This window comes from Oncorhynchus keta, chromosome 1, assembly GCF_023373465.1.
Source record: "Oncorhynchus keta strain PuntledgeMale-10-30-2019 chromosome 1, Oket_V2, whole genome shotgun sequence".
Taxonomy (NCBI): Eukaryota; Metazoa; Chordata; class Actinopteri; order Salmoniformes; family Salmonidae; genus Oncorhynchus; species Oncorhynchus keta.
Genome location: NC_068421.1, coordinates 11,944,940 through 11,950,939, shown reverse-complemented (window position 1 = coordinate 11,950,939; position 6,000 = coordinate 11,944,940).

Below are 6,000 nucleotides of genomic sequence, written 5' to 3'. Positions count from 1 at the left end.
AGCCACATTACACACACTCCCTCATATTACACACACCCACATTACACACACTCCCTCATATTACACACACCTACATTACACACACTCCCTCACATTACACACAGCCACATTACACACACTCCCTCATATTACACACAGCCACATTACACACACTCCCTCATATTACACACACCTACATTACACACACTCCCTCATATTACACACAGCCACATTACACACACTCCCTCATATTACACACAACTACATTACACACACTCCCTCATATTACACACATTACACACACTACATTACACACACATTACCTCATATTACACACACCTACATTACACACACTCCCTCATATTACACACAGCCACATTACACACACTCCCTCATATTACACACACCCACATTACACACACTCCTCATATTACACACACCCACATTACACACACTCCCTCATATTACACACACCTACATTACACACACTCCCTCATATTACACACACCCACATTACACACACTCCCTCATATTACACACACCTACATTACACACACTCCCTCATATTACACACACCCACATTACACACACTCCTCTCATATTACACACACCTACATTACACACACTCCCTCATATTACACACACCACATTACACACATATTACACACATTACTCCCTCATATTACACACACCACATTACACACACTCCCTCATATTACACACACCTACATTACACACACTCCCTCATATTATACACACCCACATTACACACACTCCCTCATATTACACACAGCCACATTACACACACTCCCTCATATTACACACCTACATTACACACTCCCTCATATTACACACACCACATTACACACACTCCTCATATTACACACACCTACATTACACACACTCCCTCATATTACACACACCTACATTACACACACTCCCTCATATTACACACACCCACATTACACACACTCCCTCATATTACACACACCTACATTACACACACTCCCTCATATTACACACACCTACATTACACACACTCCCTCATATTACACACACCCACATTACACACACTCCCTCATATTACACACACCCACATTACACACACTCCCTCATATTACACACACCTACATTACACACACTCCCTCATATTACACACACCTACATTACACACACTCCCTCATATTACACACACCCACATTACACACACTCCCTCATATTACACACACCTACATTACACACACTCCCTCATATTACACACACCCACATTACACACACTCCCTCATATTACACACACCTACATTACACACACTCCCTCATATTACACACACCTACATTACACACACTCCCTCATATTACACACACCCACATTACACACACTCCCCCATATTACACACACCCACATTACACACACTCCCTCATATTACACACACCCACATTACACACACTCCCTCATATTACACACACCCACATTACACACACTCCCCCACATTACACACACTCCCTCATATTACACACACCCACATTAAACACACTCCCCCACATTATATTCACTCCCTCATATTACACACACCTACATTACACACACTCCCTCATATTACACACACCCACATTACACACACTCCCTCATTTTACACACACCCACATTACACACACTCCCCCACATTATATACACATACCCACATTACACACCCACACCCACATTACACACACTCCCTCATATTACACACACCCACATTACACACACTCCCTCATATTACACACCCCACATTACACACAATCCCCCATATTACACAAACACACCCACATTACACACACTCCCTCATATTACACACACCCACATTACACACACTCCCTCACATTATATACACATACCCACATTACACACCCACACCCACATTACACACACTCCCTCATATTACACACACCCACATTACACAAACACTCCCACATTACACACACCCACATTACACACACTCCTCATATTACACACACCCACATTACACAAACACTCCCACATTACACACACCCACATTACACACACTCCCTCATATTACACACTTCTACATTACACCAACACTCCCACATTACACACACTCCCCCATATTACACACCCCCACATTACACACACTCCCCCATATTACACACACCTACATTACACACACTCCCCCATATTACACACCCCCACATTACACACACTCCCCCATATTACACAAACACACCCACATTACACACACTCCCCCATATTACACAAACACACCCACATTTCACACACTCCCCCATATTACACACAGCCACATTACACACACTCCCCCATATTACACAAACACACCCACATTACACACACTCCCCCATATTACACAAACACACCCACATTACACACACTCCCCCATATTACACCCACACCACTGGAATACATGACAGACATTCCAGTACAACTTACACATATCCAGTAGACCTACAGAGGATGACAGTCATCCAGACAATTATTATACAGAAATGCACAAACAGACAACACATACAAACACCGTGGGAGCAAACATGACATACTGTAAAGCTGGCTTTCTCCCATAGATATATTTCCCATACAAATACGTAAGCCCCTGTGACCTGAGTATGTGAGCAAAGTTGAACGGTAGGAAATCCTGCTCATTGCTCACAGGACACACCGTTCCGGTGCTCCACTTCCTTTCCAACTGCTAAAAAACATTTCCTTGCTCACAGGACACACCGTTCCGGTGCTCCACTTCCTTTCCAACCTCTAAAAAACATTTCCTTGCTCACAGGACACACCGTTCCGGTGCTCCACTTCCTTTCCAACCTCTAAAAAACATTTCCTTGCTCACAGGACACACCGTTCCGGTGCTCCACTTCCTTTCCAACCGCTAAAAAACATTTCCTTGCTCACAGGACACACCGTTCCGGTGCTCCACTTCCTTTCCAACCTCTAAAAAACATTTCCTTGCTCACAGGACACACCGTTCCGGTGCTCCACTTCCTTTCCAACCGCTAAAAAACATTTCCTTGCTCACAGGACACACCGTTCCGGTGCTCCACTTCCTTTCCAACCTCTAAAAAACATTTCCTTGCTCACAGGACACACCGTTCCGGTGCTCCACTTCCTTTCCAACCTCTAAAAAACATTTCCTTGCTCACAGGACACACCATTCCGGTGCTCCACTTCCTTTCCAACCGCTAAAAAACATTTCCTTGCTCACAGGACACACCATTCCGGTGCTCCACTTCCTTTCCATCCGCTCACAGGAAGAAGAAGAAATCTGCCTCTCTAAATTCGCTCCATTGATTAACATTACTTGGTTTTGAAGTATTGAAACCAAACCATGTCATTTGAATGAAAAGTATTATAATAAACATGACTTCAAATAGGCTACATGTCATATTAAACAGCATATAAACTCTCTAAATAGGTCAGGAGCCAGACAGGGAGACTAAGAAGGAACAGAAATTAATTATTTAGGCTATATTATTTCAATTATTTCAAGGCTAGAGCCTACAGAGAAATACATTGTGAAGCATTAGCGAGTGTGACACACTAGGCTGGTAGGGACATAAAGAGCTCAGTATTTAAATAACATTACCTTGTATGAAATCATGATAGTCTATAAAGTGCTCATATAGGCTGTGACTTAATTAGAATGAAATAGAAATTGAACGAAAAATGCCTTATTAGGTTCAGTGCCTTTGAATTGATTTTTAGAAACACCAGTTTGGCCAGAGTACACCCTCATGCTTTCATAAGATGTGTCTTTTCAGATTCCACAATGATTCTTTAGTTGTGGACATTGCATCATCACACTCCCTCTCTTGCTATTGGTCCTCATCTTTGTAAGTCACCTTGATTCAGCATCTGTGTGTTTTATCAGTGTCTTAATGAAAATATTTTGTGAACTCCATGACAGTAGCTAAAGGAAGGGGCTACAGCAGCACACAAGAAGACCACAAATGCATGATGGGACGTGCGCGCCCTGAGCTCATGAAGTGAGCGCTACTGGAGTGAAATTGGAGAGGGAGAGAAGGCCGAAGCTCCAGCCTTTGGGAATCTCGCTCCATGCTCCAGTCAAAATGGGTACACTCCGCTCCTCGCTCCGCACCTCGCTCAGCTCCTCGTTGCACTCACATACTCTGCCGGGGACACACTAGAAATACCATACACAAAGGCATGCATTGAGGCACACACACACTGAGGATAAATCACCATGTGAACAGGCCTGCAGAGACACATATTGTGGGGTTACTTAGTTACAACACATTAAAAACGCTACAGTCAGAAGAAGAGATCCAGCTGTCCTTTCAGAAGGTCAACAAGAGGAGAGGTCTCTCTTGTTCTCCTCTGCTCTCTCTTAGTGTGTGACTGTGTGTGCGTGTGTGTGTGTTTGACAGAGAGAGAGAGAGAGAGAGAGACAGAGTGAGTGAGTGAGTGAGTGATAGAGAGAGAGAGAGAGAGAGAGAGAGAGAGAGAGAGAGAGAGAGAGAGACAGAGAGTGGGGTGGTGGTCACAGAGAGAACGAATAAACTTCAAATTAAATAATATATTGACTATATCTCTTTAGGCTATTGTTCATCTGATGTGATTTTGTAAACTTGCTTTGTCATTTGTTTTATTTGCCAGTAAGGATTGGGATAAATAAATTAATAGTATAAATAAATTGCCTACAGTAGCTTAGACTGAGTAGGTGTAAATGACCAACGATAATAAGAAGGGTAGCCTAGGCCGACAGGCCTGTAACCTGTAAACATCAGATCCTAGTCTGACTATATCACCCTATCGTTCAGTTACTGCTAAAATATCACCTGCTCGGATTTCTGAGAAGGAATTCCTTGCCTGAGAGGACTCTTTCGTGCCACTGAGAGCCTCACGCCGCAGGTTGGAGAGGGGTTGACGCTCCAACGAGGCCGGATTTACTGCCGCAGACACCAGCCATCCATCACCGCTCTGCTCATTGTCACAATCATCGGGAGAACCAGACTCCCTAGTCCTGTCAGACTTCTGCTGTGAGGCATTCCCGGGCCGACAACACTGCCACCCCAGCACGGAAAGATGTTCCATAACCTCTGCATATGGCTGTGGGTCTACTGTAACGTGCCGGAACAAGAGATAATCCCAAACTGATATGCCATGGAGGATTTACAAAATAAAACAAACAAAATAGATAAACCAACAAGGAATGGGAGCCAGTCCTCACTTTGCTCAGACAAAAACTGCTTTGACACTGGAGAGAAAGGTTTAAATAATGTGTAAAACAGTGTTTTGATACGCCTAAATTCATGACTCAATACAGGTAGACTATTGTCAGGATATGATAAATCTGAAAGACAATCTGTCATAAATTGTACAGTGTCAGTGTTTCATTCTGGAGTGGTTTGCATTGGAGACAGGAAGAGAGAACAGGGTTCACTTGAATGGGAAATAAAACCTCATCCCATCCCTTTCCCTATTGGTCGGAGTAGAGTTCATTTCTAGGAAGGAATGTATTTAATTGTGACCTCTCACTAACTTCCTTCTTTCCCTCTCCACTTATAGGCCTATATTCCGAGCCGTAACATAGAAGACAAGGGCCACTGTATCTGGTAGGAAAAACCATGAATAAAAAAAGGTATTGACTTTACATTGACCTTAGATGCACGATGTATACATACGCTGTATGTATTTCTGTAATGAGGTGATGTGTAGGGCCAGGAGTTTTTCTTTAGCGCATACCCTGATGAGGAAAAACTCTAGGCCTTGTGATGAGGAGAGAATAGGCATCTGAAATCCTCCTTCCTTTCCTCTCCAGGCCACTGGGGAGTGAATAGACTTGTGCTTTTACCATACTTCTACAACTATCACAGAGTACACACAGGCTGTACTGTAGGTCTCCACCATACTTCTACAACTATCACAGAGTACACACAGGCTGTACTGTAGGTCTCCACCATACTTCTACAACTATCACAGAGTACACACAGGCTGTACTGTAGGTCTCCACCATACCTCTACAACTATCACAGAGTACACACAGG